Source organism: Fundulus heteroclitus, unplaced genomic scaffold, assembly GCF_011125445.2.
Source record: "Fundulus heteroclitus isolate FHET01 unplaced genomic scaffold, MU-UCD_Fhet_4.1 scaffold_48, whole genome shotgun sequence".
In the NCBI taxonomy this organism is placed as follows: Eukaryota; Metazoa; Chordata; class Actinopteri; order Cyprinodontiformes; family Fundulidae; genus Fundulus; species Fundulus heteroclitus.
The window spans coordinates 893,638-918,648 of NW_023396901.1; the positions used below are offsets into that span (position 1 = coordinate 893,638).

General features: G+C 40.4%; 1 protein-coding gene across 2 annotated transcripts in view; it reads right to left on the reverse strand.

Annotated features, from left to right (window-relative positions):
• The window catches only part of epn2 (epsin 2), a 29,878-nt gene extending 17,820 nt beyond the window's left edge, over nt 1-12,058 (reverse strand). The window contains exon 1 of one of the 2 annotated variants that reach the window (XM_036132163.1): nt 11,815-12,058. The gene's annotated coding sequence lies outside the window, so the exon portion shown is untranslated. The remainder of the gene's footprint in view (nt 1-11,814) is intronic. The other variant, XM_012876659.3, reaches the window with a different exon arrangement.
• Between the last annotated feature and the right edge of the window lie 12,953 nt (nt 12,059-25,011).

Here is a 25,011-nt window from a genome sequence, read left to right on the forward strand (position 1 = left end):
CCAAAAAGATCTCTCCGCGAGTTCCTTCGCTGCGATCCTAATTCACACACACACACACGCCTCGACAATAAGGTCGCGCCGGATTGTATTTATACAAGCAGCTGTAGTGGCTTCCGTTTAGAAACCAGACCGACATGTTTCATGCCTTCTGACTTAGATAAGCATTTTCCACGCCTGCCCCGCTTCAGATCACAACGGGGGCCCTCGGTGTTGTGAAAAGAGCTGCGTGTCGGCTTTCACGGTGTCGCGTTTACAGTGACGCCACACGATGGCAACTTATAGGGAAGGGCACTGGAAGCAGGTAATGTTTGAAGAGGGAGGAATCCAGGGGGTAAAGTTGCAATCGGATGTAGAGCAGGAGGGGGAAAAAAAACCTGAACTAACTTGCATTGTTGTGGACTCAGAGTCCAGTTAACACCTTCAACCTGGAACATCATGGTTCAGACCCATGGTTCTCCAACGCCTACCGCTGCGGGTACTCGGGCTGCCTGTAGTGCTGTTTTGTTACAACTTTGGCGAAGGGAATTCTGAACATTTTAACTGTGCGCAGAGCTAAAAAGCACAAAACAGCCCAGAAGATGCGCTGTTCAATTGATTCATAAGAAAAGTGTCAAAAAGCAGCGGAGGAAAGTCAACTTCCAGCACAGACTCTGTTCCTGCTGGTGTGCAGGACGCCTAGGCTAACTGCTAATAGCAATTCAAGCTAGCAACGGATGTTTCTGGATTCTGGAACAATAAGATGCTAAAGCAACACACTCACTCACAGAAATTGCAAAATACTGTGTGTGAAGGCAACAAACCTTTACTGCAACTATCGCTAACTTTAGATGCAAGGCAGTAGAGCTTCTCTGTGATCTTAAATTAAAAACTTTGTCCCCAGGGGACAATCTGAAGCAACATCTTTCAACTACTCAGTAAAAATTTTACAGATAATTACACAGCACTCTCCAGCCATTCATGTAGTACAAAACGTTCTTTTCTCAGTTTAGAACTGAATTGTTTTTTTTCTTCAAAGCTTCAAAATGTCTTAAGAAGATCATAATTGATTTAAAAATGCCTTCACATGAGAATTTTAACATCAGAATTGTGTGTGAGCTTTGTTTTGTTTTTTTAAGGTTTGATACTTATTTTAGTCACATCTTGTCAAAAGTAGATCCATGTTAAAAATTCCCATTGTTAGCGATAATTATCTTATTTGAGACAACATCTGACGTGTGTGTGTGAGAGCAGAAGTTGTAGAAGAAGAGTTTTAGTAATATTTTGAATCACAAACAGTAACTGACTTTAGCATCTTATATTACCTTCTAGGGAAGCTAGTATTACTAATGTAAACACAAGGCTGGGCGACAAATCGATTTAATCGTTTGATTCGAATTTACAATTTATTAAAACTTTCATTTTTGAAAAATCTGGATTTTATTTTGCAAATGCACTCATTGGGCTTCCATGAAGAGAATAGGATGCAATGCTGAATATATGTTTAGGAAAATATATTATCAAAATATTGTAAAGAAGAAACGTTTTTCCCCATAAGACAAGAAACTTTAATTTATTAATTTACTTTTTGTTTTAGGTTAGTTTGAAGTTACACAAGTGAAGGGAAACCTGTTCTTAGCTCATTGTGTATTAACACTAGCAGCAAACATTTTATTATATGTTCATTATTTACAATCTTCTTTTACCAGCATGTCTTTCAGCTTGTGTTTAGTTGCTCTGGATTCAGGTCAGCCCACAGATGAAATGTTTGAAATAAAAGCAAGTTTTTAAAATAATTTCTATAATTTTTGTGAAATGAAAGGAAGGAAAAAAAAATCCATCAATCAAATTTGGCATAGTAAAAATCTGAGATTTTATTTTTAAGGCATACTACCTAGCCCTAGCATGAACCCTTTCCTACACCCTCACAGTTACACTACTGTGTGTTGCTCTGTTACATGAAATCCCAATAAAATAAACTGAAGTTTGACGCTGTAACATGACCAAATGTGATACATTTCTGGACTTAGGAAGAATAGTTTTGAAAGCCACCGTTTAGCTCAGACATTAGAAACTGTCCCTGCATTTTTCTCTCTGTACACCACAAGTCCACCCTCTTATCTGGTATCCCACTGGTAAGGTCGCCTGGTTGTTAAATCCTTTCTCCTTCCACCCAGACGACAAAGCAAAGGGTTTCTTTTGAGCTATCTGAACCCGAAACCCAGTAATAAAAGTAGGGCAGATTACCACCGCTTGCTGGTTACCATGATTGGCCACAGGCTGCTGATGAGAAATTGCTGACAGATGACAGTCTTTCATGGCACTCGGTAATAGGCAAAGTCTGATAACTGGTATCAAGTAGGGCTGGACAATATATCGGGATAAAAAAAAAAAAAAAAGAGATTTAAAAAAAAAAGAGATAAGATAATTATACATAATTATAATATTTATTCAAATAAGTTATTGCTCATATTTCTCATATTTATCTACAGCTGTTTGTTAAAAAGTGTGCCAGTGAGACATTTGGGGTAAAGCTTTGATTCAGAGATGCCTTTTTCTAAATGCTTTATAAAAATAAAAGCGTATCGAGATAAATTAAGCCTAAAAATACATGTGATGATATTTTTTTTCTCCATATCGGCCAGCCCTAAGTAAACATTTGCCAATCTGTCATGTTCCAGGACAGTCTGAAAGCTCAACAGGATAAATCTGAGCCGCCTCGCTGTACAGCATTCAGCATGTTCAGCATTCCTGTTATCTGCAACTTCCTGCAGTGTCAATCAACCACAGAATCAGTGTCAAAAGTAGTTTGCTTTTGAATAGCTTTTGACATCCATAACGTAATTGTAAACGCACCATCGACAATAAAAATACCAAACTTGGAGTTTTATTATCTGACCAATAGCATCCACAATATAGTGTTACAAGCATGACGTGGTAACGCTTAAACAGACAGGAAAAAAGGTGAGATTTTCTGTTTTCAGAGGCCTAGTTAAGCTGACGATCTACCAATTCTGGTCACTAGCAGCCAAGTTCTCAATGGACTTTTGAAACGTTAGCAATAACTGCCGCAGAAATTGTTACGATTTTTTTTAGAAACACTTTTTAAATGAAAATAATTCGTATAAATACAGCTCAAATACAGAAAAGTCAGACCCTGGGGGAACTGTTGCATTGAAATCCGACTAAAACCAGAAAAGAAGAAACTTTCACTCGTCTCAACCTATAAATGTGGTAAACAACAACAGGTTTTTGTTTTGTTTTTATTTAAAAACAAGCCAAGAGTTCTCGACACCTGCAGCGCATCTTTTTTTTTTTCCTATTGTGCATCTGTGAAAATTGAAAATCGGCAGATCAGGTGTCTCATTCTCACTCTGGATTGGTGCATACCTCCTAAAAATATTGCGATATGTAACAAAATATGTAATAAATACATTTACGCAGACCGATTTTCTTCTTCCATTTGATTGTCAAATCCACAAACGTAGAACGACTAGTTCCTGCACAGCGACAGCCTATGGAAAGCGAGAGTAAACCTGCAGCTGTGTAACCCACACCTCCATGTTTCGCATGAAAACTCTTGACCACGAGAAGCTCTGTAGCTGCATGGAAACAGACGTAGTGCAATGAGTCTACTTTCTACCAAGCTGTGCTTTTAATCCTCAAGGTGCCCGCCAGCTGGAAAGAAAGGAGAAAAACAATTCTCTGAAATGTGACGTTGGTTTTGGAAACCGCATAGTGCATACTGACTTAGCTGATCTTGTTTAAGTGACTCTCAACGCTCTCTCTGCGCCTCCGTCTGCCATCTAGGTAGACCGACGGATGACTTGTGCAACGCCGTAATCTGATCTCTGCGTCGAGCGTGCACCGACAAGCCCCAGCGACGGGTACTTTCACAACAATTTGATTTTCTCGTCCGTTTCTTTGCAGGTTACGCGTCAAGACTCGACAATGCCGTTTGTTCTTTCATCGAAACCCATCAAGTGGCTATTTCCACTCGCGTTTATGCCTATTCCACAGACTTCCTGCCAAGTAATTGCCGCGGTTAGACAGCTGAAGGGCAACACAGGAAAGGAAACAAAGAGCGCATGTTTTTTTTTTGTTTTTTGGGTTTTTTTGCGGGATAATAACACAACTTGGCACGTCCCATAAAGTCGCCTAGCGCCAGTGAAACGTGAGCCCTGCGGAGCGCGCCCTCCCTAGAAGATCCCTCTTCGCCCCGCTGCATCCGCATGAATGCAGCCCAGACCTAATGACACATCTGCTGCTATAATCACCTATTCACCCAAAGCTGACAGGAGGAAGAGAGGAGAGTCTGTTTGGTCCATCCCACCCTCCTTGGTGTCCCGGAACAGCCCCCACCCTCCCCCCGCCCCCACCAGCAGACTCGGCTTTGCTCCGTCCTTCTGGGCTGCACTCTGAGCAGGTCTGGAAGACACAGCGCACAGCTAGTGTGTGTGTGTGTGTGTGTGTGTCTCCCGTAATTCACATTCATGTGTCAGGGCAGGTCAGCTATCCCCGAATTCTTGATTCTGTCGTCAAGCCTTTCCTTTTCAGTAAGCCACGCTAACCAGAAGGGTCATTAAAGCTAAAAATCTGAGTTCACATGCTGCCAAACACACCACTTCCTCTTCCCTCTGTCTCTCTCTAGATTGATCTGACTAGCAGACTAAGGCAAAGGACACACTCGCTCCGACCCGGTTTCCTCCTTTAAAGTCGTCATCGACAGCTCAGCAAGTGTTTCTTGCTCCACATCCTACAGGCCTCATTTCCACCTAAATGTTTGACATTGTTGGTGGGTGACACCATCTTTGAAAGACGCGTGGGATTGTTAATGGATCTGCCACTCCCTGGGATTCGTACGCGTTTCTAATGACCAATAAAGATTTCTGTAGAATTCCTAACGGGTGATAAGCACAACAGCGTCTGGCTTATGTTTAGATGCTGCCCACAATGTGCCTAACCCTTTGGAGTTGAGCTTTGGAAAAAAATGCACTAAGATTTATAAAATCCTCGTCAACCTGACAGGTTCAATGTGGAAATTAACTGAATTAACTAAAACCGAATTAATTAACCTAGAAATGACCAGTGTGTAGCAAGTTATATCATACCACCACGATATTTGTCAAACTGTCTCCATTATCCTGTGCCGTTACAAAGGCACCGAAATAAAATCAGCACATTATAAAGCAAAAAAATAAAAAGAAATAGTTGATAGCCATCAAAGCCAATATGTTATTTCTAAAAGGTGTCTTTCTGACAAATAAGAGCCTTTTGAGTCATGCCAGTAAGACACTTCCATAGAGAAATGACAAATTCACATCCATAGCAGCTCTCTGGGAAGAATGGGGCTTTTCATGGCTTAATACAGAAAACAGTTTTCTTTTCAAACAAACAAAAAAAAAAAAAACCTTTTCAAACATGAATTTGTTGAATGGGTGTGTGGCTGCTTATTGCTAAGGATCATCTATTCAGGAAATTTGCTTTAGCTCCGCGGAAGTAAACACACAAACGTTCGCCTTCCTTGCCATAATTGTTGTTCCCATCGCCTCCGGCTTTGACCCGATGACGGGGGACATCAGACAAACCCAGCATTGTGCGGTGTCCAGCTTGAACCGTAGTTCGCTCCCTGGAAGGTAGGAACGTGGGACACCGGGTTCAGAATCTCATTTAGGAACTGAACGTGCTCCGGACAATGTTGTTGGAAAAGGGCGTACGGGTTAGGAAGACAGATTTCTCATCAGAAAACAAATTTTTTACCGTATTTTTCAGACTATACGTTGCTCCCGATAAGCTGCATCAGTCAAAAAAATGGATCATAAAGAGGGACAAAAAAACATATTTAAATCCCACCAGACTATACTCATTTATTTAGAACAGTATTTCACACAATCCAAAACTAAAAACTGACATTTAATCTGGTATGTTAACTTATTCAATTATACACCCGCACCAAAAACCAAGGGAGATACCTGGGAGGTTGAATGGAGTAAATTAGGATAAAAGCCAGCAATTCCAATCAGCAAGGTTTTATCCAGCCCATTCCAGCGTAGCAGCGCTACGTGCTAAGCTAACAATACGACACGAATGTGTCAGAGCAACAAAAAGCTCACGTGCATCAGCGAAGTTGTAAACCGCCCGGACATCAGACCTGTAAGCTAGTGCTAGCTGTTATTAGCTTGACGGACAGCCCAGTAACAGGGTTCTGTTGTGGTCTGGGCTATGCTGCGTGGTGCAGACTGAAACAGTGAAACAACATACAAACGTGTTCTGTCTTTGTTGTCTCTAAGTTAATGTTTCAGTACATTTTAAGTGGTACAGGAGCAGCAGATAGTTGTTACAAGCCTAGAGTGCCCTCGTGGCTATAGACACAAATGTTTACTCCTTGGTTCATGTTAGTCAAAATTAATTACCATTTAAAATTGGTATGACTGACTCAAATTGATATGAGTCGCAGGATTGGTCAAACTATGGAGAAAAAAGTGACTTATGGTCAGAAAGATACAGTAATTATATAATATTTAAGGGAAGAAGAAAAATATACTGACCACGCAACATAGTTTATGCCTCAACTAAGGCAGATAGCCTGAGCACAGGAGAAACAGTTGTCCTTCATGAAGGTTAAATTATGTTGAAAAAAAAAGGTTTAACTTGAAAAAAAAATTTGTTTGAGTGAAATGAAGATAGCATTTGACTTAGAAATGGGAAAAAAAAAAGAAAAAAAAAAAAGGTAAAAATGTGATGTCCCGATTTCTTTTACAGTAAAAAAAAAAACCTTCACTGTAGGGTTTCCCCCACCATATTTTAAACCTGGCGCGTGGCCATGCTTTGCTTTATGTTTTAAAGTAGGGTTATGTGAATAATCAATGCCACGATGCTTGAGCGCAAACTTAAAAAGGTCATTAAAGCTCCTGTATCTGCAAAAGAGTAACAGCAAACCTTCCGGCCAACATGAGCTAACGCTAGCTGTAATTAGCTTGATGGACACGGACAGCCTAATGACGGCATACTGTGGATCTGAGCTCTGCCCTTGAGCTGCACCCCCCTCACATGTCAGTATTCAGACCAAAGACCATTTCTGAAATAATCGGTTTGCACAGATTTAACATTTAGTCAAGTACAAACGTAGTTGCACCTCATTCTAAACCGTTTTGCGCAACTCGGAAAACATAAAATTACAGAGAAAAATTATGACACCAATGACGTAGGGTGGTACGCTCTTGCCTATGGCTGTCACAATAACAAACTTTGCTGGACGATAAATTGTCCCTGAAATGACTGAAAAAAAAAAAACTGTTTGGAGACCATTTTCGACTAATATAACGATTAAAGCATAATAATGTTCTAAAGAACATTTAACACTGGAACTGGAAGATAATTTAAATATCCAAAACGGGCACTACTCAGTAACACTAAAAGCAGCAAGACAAACTACCATAATATTTGTTGTTGAGCATAGAATTTGGTTCTCATTCATATAACGTTGAAATCGAAGACATTTGCAGCGACAGCTCGTCTAAAACGGGGACGTCTGGTCCCCCTAAACTACATTGTAAGCGGGCACCATTTTGCACTGCCGTTTTTGTATATTGTTGCTCGATTCAATACTCCAATTGTGGACTGACGGGAAAATGGAGACGGCTCTACAGTGGTAGGAAAAACTGCATCTGATGATTATGTTTTAAGGTACGGACGCGTTTTTATTGTATTGCCAAATTCAGTACCTATGTTTTTATAAAAAAATGTGACACATCGGCTTGCACAGGTTATGCGGTTCACCATGGTCATTCGAACTGAATCCAAAGTGCTCCCACACTGCCGCTGTCGGCTTTGAAACCAATCCCATCTGTTTTCCAACTCTCAACTAGTTTCTCCCTTAGCTTGCTACTCCTCACGGAGCTCTCCTGCTACAATCTGAGGTACGTAACGAGATTGTGCACCTGGCATGTACCTGAGGCAAGAGTTCACTCCTCACTATGCTAAGGAAAGCCCATCTTGTGTCAGGTAGGCGCATGCTAAAAGTTAACATGACAGCCTGGTGAGGGAGAGCCAGATAAAGGCTAGTTTGAAAAGAAACTCGATTGTTGTCAAAGTCAAACATGACCGCTGCAGGGTGGGAGTTTTTGGGATTTAAACCAGATGACGACACCTGCTTTGTCTGAGCTGGTAGGTCGAGACGGTATACTTGTGTTATGCCATTATCATATTAGTTGAAAAAAAGTCTACAAATGACAATAATAATGATTTATCACAATAAGTTATAGAATAAAAATTATCATCCTGCAAAATTTGTTATCGTGACATGCCTACGCTAAACACACAGAATCTGTGTTTTAAGAAAGGGGATAAGGTAAGATGTTTTGATTAGCTTTGGTACAACCTAACATCTGACGGCTATTGTGGAGAAATTGTGTCTCAGTTCTGTCGCTAACTTGACAAAATAGTCACGCACTGTCTCTGGGTTTTTAATTTTTTTTGCCAATCGAGTCGAGTTAAAGCAGATGTTCAATCACAATGCTGGTATTTCAAACTGGTAACAACTTATGCAGACATAATAACTCCATTGAACAACAAACATCTGAGTTTTAGTTAACTTAGATAAACCACTAAGCAACTACTGACTGTTGGAAGCTGAGGTCGTTCAAGCTATTTATTGTAGCGAGGGTTAACATGTTCAGAAAGAGCCTTCATAGTGTGATTTTAAAAGTTCAAAATACTGCTACACTTAACACTGTGTGCGGTGGTGGTTAAAATATACAGAATTTACTGCTATTTGCTTTATAGGAGTGCAAATTGGATAATGTTTGAATGAACTCCAAAAAAAAAAAAACAGTTGATCTTAGCTGCCAGCGCAAACAAGGAGGCCATCAAGCTAGCAATGCTAAAGATTTCCCCTAAAAGCTTAGAGCAGACTGCTTGAGTAACATCCCGCCTCAGAGAAACTTAAACACCACTCATAAGGCACTACAGCAAGACAAACACCAGAGTGACAGGAACATGCGATACATAGAAAGCTAGTCTCATGAAACCTTAAGTCACTATAGCGGCGCGCCAGCTAGCATGTCGTATGCTCCAAAGAAGAGCCGCGAAGATGCAGTAGCATCATCCAGCAAAGAAACGGCAGATTGCTAAGAAGAGTTTAGTTTTAGTTACAGATCAGCTGACAGATGGGTAGTTATGGATGCATGGGGGTCAATTTAACAATCATCTGATTAATACTCTTTCATCTTGGTCTCCTGAATCATAATCGAGTCAATTTCTCAAGTGCCTAAAGGTTCATACACCTACTTTATAGAAAGGGGAATAATTAGATCTCCATAAATATTGGTAGAGTCTCGTTCATGTTTATAAGCTGGATGTATTTTTCCCCCCACACATAGCATATTCACATAAAAGCAAAACCTAATTTTCATATTTAACTCAGTCGCAATTGTTTTGACCGCTACATGCAAATCCTCCTCTATCACCCAATTCTTGTTTATCCAAATGAGGAACTAGCCAAAGGCCCGACATGTTATCACGCCATCAGTCTCAGGCAGAAAGGTTTTGGCGCAAGACAAACTGTTATTGAAAAGCAGATTTCAAGTGACAATCTTAACAATGACTAAGAGCTTTATTTTCAAATGAAATGATCCAAGAACCGCTCTAAATGAAAGCACTACATTGGCAGTAATAATTAATTGAAGATAATAATAAAAATGTTTAGAAAAATTCTAATTTGAGCCAAGAAATGCACACTCACTGATATGGTTGACCTTCCCAACAAGTTTAAATCCCCACGCGGACCTTTAATTCACAACAAAAGCATCTTCACCTTAGGAGGTCAAGACTGAATCTTTCAGATTCCTGGTGCATTGCATCAATGATTAAAAAGAAAGAAAAAAGAAGCTTGGCCTCTTCCCAGCTCTACAATGTTTACTCCGAGTTCAGCAGCTGACAAAGGCTTTCCGCGGATCAAAACACAACCTCGCAATCCTGCAAATGAACTAAAAAAAAAACTAAAAATATCGAACTTACTTTAAAACTGTTGATTGCAGAATCGCAAACTCTAAAAAGCTAATACGGGCGAAAAAGGCCGGGAAAAGGCGCGCCAAACTCCTCACATTTTACTTTACTGCGATAACATAAACGCCTCCCCGGCGGAAGGGGCTGAGTTTGTATGCGCCTTGGCAAAAAGCCCTGGCAAACTGTGATTAGCATTAAAGATCGAGGAGGCAGCACTGGAGACAACAGGTCCACCTCGTCGAGCGGAGACTAAAGCTGATCTGGCGAAAGAGAATCTTGCGCAACCAGGCAGGCACCTGTGCGGGAGTGTGACCGTGCTGAGCTTGCTTCATCAAGTCATCCAGCCTGTTTCCGAAGCACACAGTCAGTCACTTCCTTTTAGTGACTTAGCATTTACCACAAAACACTGACTACAAAGACCCGTAAAACAAAAAAAAAACCAACAACTGTAGATCCAAATTCAAACATTATCCCCAGGTATGACGAGAAAAAAAAAATACCATGAAGCAGAACATGAGGGGAGACCAGTTTGTGATGGTCCTTTGTCCTCCCCGGCTGTCCCATAGAGACAGGGACGGAAGGAGGACGGTGATGATGATGATGATGATGATGATGATGATGATGCATTTGTCAGCCAGTGTGACGGATTATTCTGACAATAGACAAAGCCGTGCCCCCTTTCTCAGGCTGTGACTTCAGCAAAACGGCGTTTAAAGACCGAAAATCCGAACACGTATCTGCCCGTATTAGTAAAAGAAGGGGGAGAAGAAAAAAAGAAAAGAAAAAAGTTAAATCGACCACCTTTCAACATCTTCGGAGAGATTACCCCAAAGTGAGACGGCTGGAAACAGACAGCGCCCAAACCGAGAAGAATCCCCACCCTAACAACGTTTAATTACCATCACCCCGAACATTGTTGTTGGGATAGAATTGTTTAATCTAATTTGATTTTCTAAAAATAAAAAAAAATAAAAATCACAAAAGAACAAAGATACACCTTTGGGGCCAAAACGTAAAAAAAAAAAAAATCACTGCGCCGCCTTTCGTGTGCCGTGATTGACGATAGCGCGTAGGCTAAAGAAGTGGCAGCTTAAGACCCGTCCAGTCCATTTGATCGATATCTGACTCACGGTTTAATGATGGGTGTAGCACAGATCCAACTTTAAACAACGTCAACTTTAATCGTCTCCTCAAAACAGGCACCCCGCGTGCTGCCAACTTAAGCGCAAACACGCGATGAATACTTTTCGACCCAAGCTAGCGAACGACGTTAACTTGTGGCTTTAAATTGTTTTGGTTTTTTTCCGCTAACTAGTTTCACCCTCACCAGTAGACATCCCTTAGCATGCCCCCCTCCCCCCAAAGTTGTTTTTTTTGTTTTTATTGATCTCACTTACAGTTCGTACCGGACAGGAATGCCGACTACTTATTTGCGCTTAGATAAATATTTAATGCCATTATTGCGTGTTATTTTCGGAGGTCAAGACTCCGCTTTGAAAAAGTTGGATAAAAGCTAACCGAGCTGATGTGTCAGCCAGCTCTTTTGCATCCTTTTCGCATAATTTAACATAAAACCACTACTCTTCACCCACCCACACATGTCATATCAAGTTTTATTTTCTGAATCCGCTGCCTGCACTGTAGCAAAAAAAAAAAAAAACCCTCAACCGCCCCAGGTAGCTGCCCTAACGTTCATTAGCATGCTAAGCTAGTTAGCAACCATTCGAGCTAGCAGTCGAGACGGGTGCTCGGTGGAGACATCGCCACAGAAAACTGGATTACAGGACACCCTGGGAGGAAAAAAAACAACAACTTGAGCAAGTGTTCACTTACCATAGTTTTTTCATGCTACGTCCGGGCTATAGTGTTACTCCAGGAAATACAAACAGCAAAAAAAAAAAGGAATCGGGCTAATTCCAAACGGGGTGGGGAAATCTCGACTGAGAACTTATTTCGGCGTTCAAGGAGCTTGTTGCGCCTCCGCCTAGCTGCGTGCTGCTGCTAATGCTAATCCGGCTAAAGCCAGGACTACACGTATCTCCTCCTCCTCCTCCTCCTCCTCCTCCAGAACATGGCGGGCAGGGTTAGGGAGGTGGGGGGCAGGAGCCGGGTAGGGTGTGACCGAGACGGTTTGATATGCCAGGAGGGAATTGACATAGGCGTAATGGAAAAAAAGGGGGGCAAGGGGCAAGATATATGCAAAAGTCCCCCTTGCGCTATCCATAAGAGAAAAAAAATGCTTCTAAAATACTTTCACGTCACTTTGTATTTTTGTGCCCTTTGTCAGTATTTTTTATTTTACTTTAGCAATTTTAAATGTATTTCTACAGTACTTTTAATAGTTTTATTTTAAGATAGTTATTTATTGATTTGTGTTAAGTTTCATGGTTTTTTTGTTTTTTTTTGTTTCTCCTTTTAATTCTTTTAATGTATTGTTTTGTTTTAATTTTCTTGATTTCACAGTTTAGCCAGTGGCGGTGGTCACCCCCCCTGCTTCCCCATCCAGGCATTCGTAATCTCGACCCTTCATCAGTTCCTATTGCTCGTTTATGCCCTTTTGGATCCAACACTTTCTGGTGTTGTTTTGAAACTCCCAAGGGAAAAGTATTATACCTGTTTTTGGCAGCTGAAACTAATTTTCATTATTCTCATGGTCTACTGCAACAAAATGTGGTTTATGTTGCCCACTCATCCATTGCGATATTACCGAAAACAATCTATTTCAGTGACTCAATTCACTAAGGGAAACACATTTTATAGATTAACACAGATTGATGATGTTTTAAAGCCTTTATTTCCGTTAATTCAGATTTCCCCCCACATATAGCTAATAAAAACACAGCATTTAAGATTTGAATATTGCATCAGACCAATAAAAAAAGGAACATTTTCAAGCAGAAATGGGGGCTTTGTGAAAAGTGTGTTTAATACCGGCTTTAAGAATGTTTTTTTTTTTAAAGGTACTTTTAATCTGACAAGCAAGCCTCTTAGAAATGCATACTCTAATGTATTGATTAGGACTGTTTCTAAAACGTTCTAAAACTTTTTACCCCCTTAAAACAGACTAGAGGCGTCCCTACTACCACTTAATGCCCATGTACTCAAACTGTTACTAAGAACTTTTTTTTCTTTGTAGGTAAGTTTTTCAATTAATTAGCTGATTGATTATGAAGATAAATAAAGAACAAAAGCTAAAGTTTCACATGTAATGGAACTTAACAGTACATTACTTTGATGGAATTTGTTTTACAACCAGTTTCCATTTGCTTTTCGGTTCAGATCCACATTAGAGCCAGCTGACACTTAGACAAATTATAAATTGACATCTTGAATCACATCGTCGTATTTTCTTACAGTGAACTATAGGAAATGAATTTAACTCATCAGTTGTCACAACAGGTAAGAAACATCCTGGCATACAAATTGATACATGACTGGAAAGACATGCTTTTCTCCAGAGTGTACCTTAAAACATCTTTTTCAGCATTTTATTGTTGATTTTTTTTGTTTTTGTTTCAACAAAATAATATTTTTTCCCCCTTTTGTTTCACAATTTGTTCTTTATTTGCCTTTAAGCGCTTAACCTATCACACGGTTAGGACCGTTCAGCTGGTAATTGCAAATCAAGAGAAAACAGTGACAGATGTCAGATATATCATAGATGAGAGCTTTTCCTAAACATATTATTCTTTATTATTATTATTTATTTTGGCTGGGGGGTGGACTAGTCCAACCAAATGGCTTATGAGACAGGTAAGTGCATGTCTTGGATTGTTGAAGCAGGGGATTGCCTGGTGTGTGGCCGCAGGTGTGTCGGGACAAACTATGCGGAGCAGCATTCCATCTAGCAGACTTTTCCACTGTCTCTGTGCTAACCGCCTCATTAGCAGGCTTCCAATGGAGAGCCGGCCAAGGCCCTCACGTGTTTCAGACATGCTTGTCTGTCTTGCATTTGTTTAGTCGCCTATGAATAGGCATGAAAGTTTCCCTGAAAAGCGTACAGTGTGCTGAGAATAGAACAAGTTGTTATAATATAGAGGTGGGGATGAAAACATCACAGACCTGGACGTCTGCCAGCAGAAATTGTTTTAAAAAAAAAAATAAAAAATTTGTGAGAGCCGACGCACGGTACGACCAACACGTCATCTCCTTTGGCTTTCTCTCACAACGTTGGTCCGACCTGCCTGGCAGGTACTATTTATTTTGGTATATTGCGCTCTTTTCTTTTTATAGAGGTCTCATTCAGGCTGCGCTCACAGGGCTCAGAGTAAAGGATAAGCCGAGCGGAAGCTAATCCCACCTGATTTAACTGTGTTTGTGACAAGAGATTGACTTCGAATGCGAGCAGACTTTTTAAAGCAGCGCAGTCATGCAAAGAACTCTTTTTTCTTTATTCAAAGTGAATGAAATAAGAAACTCCGTTCTTCTCTCGAGGAGAAGCTTGTTGAAACAAACCCAATTTTCAAAGTGCAGTCCTTGCGCTTTGTTCTCTGTGATCGCTCTTTAGATTTCACAGTGTTTTCGGGGGAGCTTAGCCGGTGACCTGTCTCACCAGACTTTAAATATCCAAATGAAATCCATATACCTGTTGAAGTACCTATCCACTCGTGGATATATTGCTTTACAGAAGCATTCATACCCTTGAAACTTTCTCACATGTGACATTATGACCACAAATTTCAACAGTTTTTCAGTGACACGCCTTCCTAGGTGGATACATTTTAGAGCTACCCTTTTACTGCCACTACAGACGCAAACCTTTTGGGGTTTGTCTTTGCCAACTGTGGACATCTACAGATTGATTTGATTTTGGCCAGATTTTTATTTTTTATTTTTTGAAAGATAGCTCAAGATCAACGAGTTTGGCTGGAGAGTGTCTTTAAACACAGATTTTAAAGTTTCACAATTTGACAGAAAACATAAATGTACTTTGATCAAAGCCATTCCATTGTATCCCTGGCTGTAAAATCATTGTCCTGTTGGAAGGTAAATGTCCCCCTAGTCTAGAGTCTTTTGCAGCCCTCCAGATTTTCTTCCAAAACTGCCCTGGATTTACCACCATCTATCTTCCCATCAACTCGGACCCGCTCCCCTGTTGAAGACAAGCACCCCCACAGCATAATGCTGCCACTACCATGTGTCATGGGATGTGTCCGTCTTTAAACTTGTCCACAACGTTCCCCTGACCTGTCTGCCGTGTTCCTTGGTCTCTGTGATGTTGTGTGGTCACTAATGTTATCTAACAAACCTCCGTGGCCTTCACAGAACAGCTGCATTCATACCGAAATCAAATGATAAAGATAAGATAAGATAAGATATTATTGATCTCACAATGGAGAAATTCACTCGTCACATCGGCTCGTACAAGAAGGTGCAGAGTAGGAAAGGTGCATTTAGTTATATACAGTGAATCTTCATATATACAATGGATCAAAGAGAATACCAAAAAATACAAAAAAAAAACAAAAAAAAAAACAGGTGAATTATATGTACTAATGCTGAGGGCAATTCCCTGAAGTGGGTTTTTTTTATGGCGGTTTATCAGAATAAAGTGGGGCTGAGTAGAAATGCAGATCACAGATTTTTATTCTAAAAAAAAAAAAAAAGAAAATGCAAAGCAATTATCATTTTCATTCCATTTCAGAATTAGGCACTACTTTGAATTGGTCTTTGAAATAAAATCCTGATGAGATGTTTGGAGACGTTTCTCTGTAATGGGAGCAATATTTGCTGCTGTAGGCTTAGTGTATGTGTGTGTGTGTGTGTGTGTGTGTGTGTGTGTGCGTGTGTGTGTGTGTGTGTGTGTGTGTTGTTTTCCAGATCTAGCTAAATATAGGCCAACTTATCAGGTCATCAATACATATCTTTGTGCGAATGCAGTAATAACCAAGAAGGCCATATAAAGCATGAACGTCCTGCCAGTTTCATTATATAATGTCGAAGCAGCTTCTCTATTTAGCCAGTAGAGGTCAGGAGAGCTCTCTCATCCAATTACCCTGGGGTTCTATTTCAATGTATGGGTTATTTACGAGGCCTGTCCCACAGAGGGCCTACAGCACTGACTGTTCTTTATTATGTGATTAGCACTGCTGGCCTCTGATTTAGAAGGACACGGAAGCTTATTAACATTAACCACCGCAGCGTGCTTGCTTTGATGTAATCATACAGTTAGGGAGACATCGAGTACCCTTAGGTCAAACGGAACAACCAGAGTAATTCTTTGTCATCCAGAGGCTTAGTCTATTAGTAATAGAGTTACTGACACTGGGCGAACATCATCAAACACAGCCGAGTGTTTAAATTCATTAACAGGGCAATATAAAAATAGAGGGTTCAGTTGCCAGTGACAAGTGCATCTCCCTCTCCCATCCTTTTTTTTCACAGAATGCGAGAAAGCAGGTCAGCCCCTCAAATCGAGAGAAACTGACAGTGTTCACTTGCTGTCAAACGCTCCCCATACCTCTCTCACGTTATATAACCGAGCGGCGCTTGTCACACACACATAAGCGACTGAGGCACGGCGACGCTAAATCTCTGTTACAAAGGCAGCGATGCATGTGAGTCATGAAAATTACCATATTTTTTTTTCTGGAGAACATAGAAGCTCCCCGGAAATGCCTTTTGCAAAGCTGCATAAAGTTATCTCGGGGAACAAACCCGCGCGCTGAAGAGGAGTTCAAAGGACGACAGGACTCTACGGGGTTTTTTGGCCTGCAGAGGTGCACAGTGATTTCCTGGCGGAGCAAAAAAAGAGGAAGAGGAAAAAAAAAAAAAGGAGATAGAGTGTGAAACAGGGAAATGTATAACAACCCACCCATACTGCTGGGATAGCAGCATTATCTTTTTCATATGCAAATAGAATCTAGCTTGTGAAGAGCTGCCGTAGGTTTCCTCAAGGAATGACAAGAAAGAAAATAGAAGCCTAACAACTTCTGAATGAAATTCTTTTTTGGTTTTTTTTACAAATTTTCTACTCATGTGGCCTCTTCTAAGCTTGGCTTAAGGTTTTGGTTTAAAACGTTGGTTCTCTATCGCTGACAAAGTTGTTTTTCTTCTTTAGAATATTTAACATTTTCTCAGATGAAAGTAACAACGCGAAAGCGACAGCCCAACGCGAACAATGCAGCATCATGGCAGAACAGTATTTCAAAACTCAGGAGGCAATAAATGGGATCTATTAACAATATTAGAGGAGCAGAGTTCTGGGTTGCAGCAAACGGCAAAAAACACAGATTGTAATTGGATGGATGGACGGATGGATGGATGGATGGATGGATGGATGGATGGATGGATGGATGGATGGATGGATGGATGGAGTTTAGACATTTATTTTCCTTATACCATTCTTAGTCACACCTGAAAAACATCTGAATCAAAGTCGGTAGTTATTAACAACAGGTAGCAAGTGCTTTGATGCTTGCTAGTGACGTTAGACTTCAAGGTCGAGGTCAAATTAATCTCTAAAGCTCATCTCCAGCAGCTCTGGCAGCACAGAAAGGCTCTACAAGCTTAACAGCTCAATGTGTGTCAGGGTAAAAAAAAAAAAATAGAATAAGAAAAAAATAAAACACAAAAACAACTATCTAAAATAAGAAACGGGAAGCCAGTGAAGGGAAGCCAACACTGGCGTAATGCGCTCACTTGGTTTTGTACCAGTCAGCAAACGGGCTGCAGCATTTTGCACTAGCTGGAGACGGTGATAGAATAGAGGACAGGTCCCAGACGAAGTACGGGGAGTTGCAGGAGTCCATTCTGCCGGTGACCAACAAGTCACCTGCAGACTCTTAGTCTGACATCTCTGTTCTGATCTGAGATTTCTTTCAACCGTTGAAAGAAATCTCAGATCAATGTGAGGAAATCAATCTGTTTCATTTAGCTGTCAGAGAGTATTGAACAAGACATGGCGAATCGTGTCTTCGTTACAGAAATGTAAGACTATCATATTTGCAGTTGTCCCAAGTAACAATGTATTTTTTACGTAATCCTATTGCATCCTGTTGCAGTGACCAGAAACCAAAATAAGCCAAATTTGAACACGTGAAGCACTAAGAATAGAGACAAAACCCCCACCAGAGTTCGCAGAAATGTTCTTTCCGTGGCGTTCATTGGCCCTGTCTGTTGCGGGTTTTATATGTGCTTTAGCATTGCACACTCACAAACACACACACACACACACACACACAAAAAAAAAAGCTGTGATAAACCACAGAGACAAAAAAAATAAAAAATAGAAAGAACATGTCATGGTAACAATATAACGTAAGAAGAATGGAGAACATGGGAGAAAAAAGAATTGTGGGAAAAGTTTTTTTGTTTTCGTAAATTTATAAATTTGGAGCAAACAGATTAGAAAAAGGGCTTTAGACTCAACCAGGCTCTGTTTTTGAACTTAAGAGACTCGAGCTCACCTGACTTTTTTTTTTTTCCGCTGTGGCCCCTTTGCTTCCTGTGACACACAGATGCACACATACACGCAGACCCGCAGGTGTGTTTTATGCTTTTTGCATCATTGCCCATGACGAATCGAAGTCTTAATGTCACTCTAGCGGAGAAGTGTGCGTTGTGGTTAAAGCACAAACTGAAAGAGGAAAACAATTATATGTTAATCATATCTCAAAAAATAAAATGAAAACTGTATTCTTTCAGTTTGAATAAAAACTAATGGTTATGATTTATTTATTTTTTTGGCTGTGCGCAGGAAAAAAACTCTTTTACACGTCTTTGTCACAGAACAAACACTAAGTTGCACAGAATTTTTACCACGTTCGGGCGCACTGCGTTTCAAAGCGACACCACACAGTACCTCGGGTCTAAAACTCGAGGCCTATGCGTTGTTAGAATATGTACCACTCGCTGTATATACACTGATTGAGTGATTTTACAGCCCTTTCACAGTGCTTCATTCTCTGGGAAGGGACACAGGAAGTGATGTAAGTGCATCAGCTGAGCCTGAATAAAAGCCATGTGGCCGAGACAAAGAAACAGCCACCTACAGACTTTAACACTTCAAGAACAATAAACCTAAAAAAAATAATAATACAAGTCACCCACTCAGTTTTTGACAAGCGAGTCTTTGAAGATCCACAGAGAAACAACACAGAAATAATCCACATTTATAGTGCCTTTGTCAATTATTCATACCACTTAAACTTCTCCACACTTTGTCATCTGACAATGAAAAACTTTTTTATTGGAATTTATTTTGTCCAAGACCAGGGGTGTACAAACTGTGGCTCCAAATCCACAAGTGTTTTTTTTATGAACTTCCACAATGGCTCTTTACAACTTTGGCCAAATATGATAAAGAACCAACTGATGTTTTTCAAATAGAGATATAATTAATTAAATAATTAATTAATCAACTTATTAAATAATACCTTTCGTGGAATAAAGCCATTGAATTTCCATAACAGCACAATACGTTAAAAAACCCAGCAATATTTTTATTTAAATCTTCTTTTAGATCTGTTTAGATCTATTGGAAAGAGCTTTTTTTTTTTTTTTTACAGCATTTTCCATTGATAAATACATCCTGTGAAATAAGATGCATTAATCCTGTTTTTGCCAAAAGGTTTATGTTTCTCTTTTTTTTTTATTTACAATAACACGAAATGAAATGGTGTCTCTTTAAAAATGACAACATAGCACAAGTTATTTTTTTATTTATTTTGCAAAAGGTCCATGATACATAAACGGGTTTAAACAAGTTTTATGTAGCTGGACGGACGGCAATGTGGCTCTTTTGATTGAAAAGGTTGCAGAGCCCTGTCCCAGACCATTACAGAGTAGTGTGTGACGTTAAAGTCAATTGATACATAGCTTTCAATACATTTTACAAAATAAAAACCTGAAAAGTGTGGCAACCCCTTTAACTTTGATATACCTAAATACAAATCCACAGGACAGGACGGGATAAGGAGAACATTAATCAGTGAAGCAGCCAAGAGGCCCACGGTAACTCTGGAGGAGCTGCAGAGATCCAACAGCTCTGCAAATCATGGTGTTTGTGGAAGAATGGCAAGAAGAAAGTCATTGTTAAATAAAAAAATAGCGATAAGAAGTGACACTCTGAGCAAACATTCCATATTTGGACGGTGAAGTATCTATTTTATTCAAAAGCACCAGTTCATTTTCCGTTAGTCACAAGCAAAATGCTATATGTGGTTGAAAACTAATACCACAGTACATCCTGGGCAGACTCTCGATGTGTTGCATGGCGGCAGCGTTATTGTTATGTGTGGGCTTTTTTTTATTAGCAGGGAAAGGGACTCGCTGGACAAAGTTATTGGGAAGATGACTGAAACTAAATTCAGGGCAATCATGGAAAAACAAAACAAGCAAACAGTAGAACAAACTGTAAAAGACTTGAGATAAAGACAGAGGTTCACCTTTAAGCATGGCAGCCACTCTGTGCACACAGTCAGAGCTACAATAGCATGCTTTATCATTTCAAGTCCATGGGTTAGAATGGTCCAGTCAAAGTCCAAGCCTAACTCTGACCTAACCAAGAATGTGTGTGAGGAGCTAAAAAGTGCTGCTCACGCCCTTCGTCTAGTCTGGCTGAGCTCAAGCTATTTTGCGAACAAGAAAGGCTTCGAAATATCAGCCTCTAGATCTGCAAAGCAGGTAGAAGAAGTTTCCTTCTACATCCCTACTAGGTCCTCTGTTGTTCTATGACGTAAAATCCAAATTACAATAATCTGACAAGAAGTAGGAATGCTTTTGGCTTTGAAGTTTAACAAAACAATTAAAAGCTAAAACAAAGCTTGCACAAAAAAAAAACTATTGTAGAAGAGCAGGGAAAAGGGGAAGAAGCGACTCCGTCTTCTAGATTTTTTAGCTGAAAGCAAGTTCCACTTCCTCTTTCCTTCTTCAGTCAGTGTATCCAGCTCTCTTTGCTTCCTCTTGCAAACCTTCGTACAGCTGAGTCAAAGAGCCAGCTGACGGGGGGTTTCCTGGACGGATCATGCCGCAGAAGCCACAGCGACGGCTTTCCCACCCTTTCCGCTTTGGCTCCTTCTTCTCCCAAGTGCTTGGTAAAATAAATAGCCAAAGACCATACGCTTGTCTTTATGTGGACCTCAACCTTGTGACCTCCAACTTGCTGCATCCTGAAACATTGTGCAATCAAAGCCCTGACCCCAATGTGCGCATAATGGATGGGAGAAAAAGATTTCTTATCACAACCCAAAAGAATTGTGCAAGTATCGTCCCGTCTGTCAGTAAAAACCTGATTAATGGTCCTCTCTGGGTATTGAAAGTCCTTCCCACCTTGTGCTATAGGTGTTTTCCCCAAACAGCCCCAGGTTTTTCCTGCTGATAACGCCACGAACACCGTGCTGGACACACGTTGCACATTCCCACTGTTGGTCCTTAATCACACATGCTGCCCTCTGTCAATGTTCTTGGTTATACTTCCCTAGCAATTGGATCAGAGCAATGAGCTCGTTTGATGGAAGTGTGAACTTTTTCTCGAGCTTCTAGTTACGGTGAGAAAGGTGATAAAAGGATTGCAGAGGAAATGACTTCATCGGAGACCTGTTGGTGAAGAGACGAGAATGGAACAGGCTCTCTCTGTCGACTTGGTTTGCAGAAAACCGCAGATGAAAACAATAGCGAATGCTTGACGCCATGCGCAGATGGGCAGCCTCCACATGGTAACTTCAAAATCATGATGCTTAGTTACGAAGCAGACTAATGTCTACTCAGAAGATCTAGTGTACAGGGTCCAGAGTAGTGGCCGTGACAGGGATGTCCAAACTACAGCCCAGGGGTCATTTATGGCCCTTAAAATGATTTTGTGTGGTGTCTAACAGAAGCTTTTTTTTTTTTTTTTGCCTTGCAGCACCCAGACTGGCACCTTTTTATTTTTAGGGTGAGATTCTCGCTGACAAATGAATTTCTTGGTAAAGCAGAAAATGTTTGGTACAACACAAAGCATTCCTCTTCTATTAACAACGCTTTTTGCTTTCCTTTAGTATTCACAGTGAAAAGGACGGACCTCCAAACATCCTGCAACCTTTACTTACAGGCAGTCTGGGAGGCACCCGTCGGTTGAACTTGACAAAATACTGCAGGTGTGAGAAGACTGAAGCTTGTTTTCAACTGAGAAATAAACTGAACCGAAAAAATGGAGAGAATCGTACGCCTTCGTTTTGATAAAGCAAATGTGCAAGATCCAAATATGTTTCAGAGCCTAATTTTTTGCAATATTGATGCTACTTTTTACATTTAATTCAGCATTGCATGTTTAGTTACTTGTTATGCAAATAGAAGAAAAATAATGTCCTCAGTCATTTTTATTTGGAAACAAAGAATCAATGTCATGGTTTTGAGTTTTGGACCCAAGACTCAGATGTAAACTTTGAAAAAATAAATAAAAATAAAACAATAGAAAACATGCTTTTCCACTGTCCCTGGTGGGAACCGCAGGAGAGGAAGACAGAGATTTGTTTTGCTTTAATGATAGGAATAAATTGTTCGGAGATGTGCAGACTCTTGCTGCGATAATAAAGCAGTAATTAGCGGGAGCATAACAAGGAGCCAAAGAGGAGCCTGATTCCCGGCATGGGTACGGAAATAATCTAGCGATTCCTCCTCGGTCCTGCCACTCCTTTCTAGCTAGGCCATTCCCAAACTAGAGATTTTCTCCCGTTAAGCCATTCTTTCGCTGATTTGGATTCATGTTTGGACTCACTGTGATGCTGAAAAATAACACCGTCTTCCTTTTTCAGCTGGAGGTTTGTTGTCAGAACGGACCGGTAAATGGAACTGTTCATGGTTTCCTCCATCAGGAGAAAAAAAAAAACAAATTTCATGATGTGATGGACCCACCACCATGTTTCTCTGTGTGTCTGGTGTTTCAACAGACCATAATGCAGTTTTTCAGGTTTTGGGTTATTTTAGTCAGACCTGGATGTTTTATTGCTTGTGTTTTGCAAACCTGCACCTTAAACCACACAGACTTATTATTTTCCATTGTTATTTCCACTTTTTAATTGTTCTGTGTCTTTCTCTTAACAGTTAAGTTTTCTTTTCTGTTTGGTTGTACCGCATATATTTAACGACATAACTGCAACAGTCTAACAAATATTGGCTATTTGGGATGTTTTAAATCCAAAACAGTGGCTTCAGAAAGGGGTGCCCACACTTTTGAGAGTTACTGTGTCTGAAACAGAGGCTCTTCTCTTCAGGACTTTGAAAAATGAGCGCAAGCAAAAATATTTTGGGATCTGCGACTTTCTGACGCTTTCATTTAGGATGTTGTGAAGCAAGTTGTCAAATAAGCCTGGGTTCTGGGAAGGCATAACAGGAAATTGTTCTAGGAAATCTAGGGGAGAGGGTCCTTCCTGCTTTCTGTCAGTTTCCCCTCAGAACCGAGCTTTCATGCTGATACATTTTCTAGCAAAATTCGATAAGGTAGAAGTTATTTCTAGCTTAATGATGTCAGAGGTGCAAGGGAGTCATCACTTCACAGCAATACGGCTTGGAAAAATCTTGCATTGATCAGCATGAACCAGCATTGTTGTGCGTTGTCTGCTGGCTCAGTGAATGGTTGCCGAACTGTGGTTCTAATTCAGAATTCAGACTATTGACAGGGACCTCCCATGAAGTTGGGGAAATATGCCTCGTCTTTCTCATGATTATCTTGACTCATTGAGAAAAGAGCCTGCATGGAGCTCCAGACTGAGGGTGACTGATGGTCAGGTTACTCTATTAATGACTTAAATACTTGACAATTTGGACAGAAAACCAATCTGTGGAAGCCAGATTTGTGGCTGCGTTGTGGAGGATTAATTACTCCCTCATATAAGTGAATCAATTTGCTGTCTTTGCACAATAAAATGGACTAACCATAAATCTTAGAGACTTTTTTTTTTATTGGAAAATATGCAGTTTTACAAATTTAGTAGGTGATCAAATACTTTCCCCGCAACTCCTGAACTACGTTCATAACATGACCAGCACAGGGTGGGGTGGGGGGGGTGGGGGTGGGGTGGGGGTGGGGGGGGATGTATTTTTGGTTAACTTAAAAAATTACATACAAGTGAAATTTTTTTAGCCATTTAAGAAATGAGACAGTGATTTTATAGAGATTCATTTCACGGAATAAAATATGTCAAGCTTTTGTCCTTGTAATTTTGACTATTAAGGCCTAAAACCCAAAATTCAGTGTCTCAGAAAATTAGAATATCTCCGGCATAGGGGCGATCCGCCTGTGGCACTGTGTTGGTGTAATGGAAGCCCAGATTGCTTTGATTGCTGCCTTCAGGTTGTCTCCCTAGTTGGGTCTGGTGTCTCTCATCTTCCTCTTGACAACAACAACGTCAGGGGTGTTAACTGGCCAGTCAAGAACAGTAACACCATCATCATTGAACCAGCTTTTGGTACCGTTGGCAGCGTGGCAAGTCCTGCTGGAAAATAAAATCAGCGTCTCCATACAGCTTGTCAGCAGAGAAAAGAAGGACTGCTCTAAAATTTCCTAGTAGTCAGCTGCAATTCCTGGACTTAAAAACACACAATGGACAAACACCAGCGGATGACATTTCTCTTACTGTGAAAATTTCACCCTGGACTTCAAGCAACATAGATTCTCTGCCTCTCCATTCTTCCTGGGACCTTGACTTCCTAAAGAAATGCCAAATTTACTTTCTTCTGAAAACAGAACTTTTGACCATTGAGCAACAGACCATTGGTCTCATTTATAAAGCTTGTGTACTCACAAAATGGGGCCTGAAACGTGCGTATGCCACTTTCCACACACATGACCAAAAAGAAAAAAAAACATAACTATCAGCCAACCTGTTTTTAACACACTTTAACATTCAAGAGATGCTTTGCATTGACCATTTATGGCTAAATCTGGGTGTGTAGGCTGAACATGGGTCAAAACCAGGTGCCCAAACGTTCAGGTGCTGCTGTGATCTATAAAGCGAAACTGTGTTCTGGTGTGTGCTCACGTTGCTTAATAAATCTGAAATCTGAAAAATGAATTTTTTCGTCGAACGCCATTTTCTTTTTCTTGCCGTA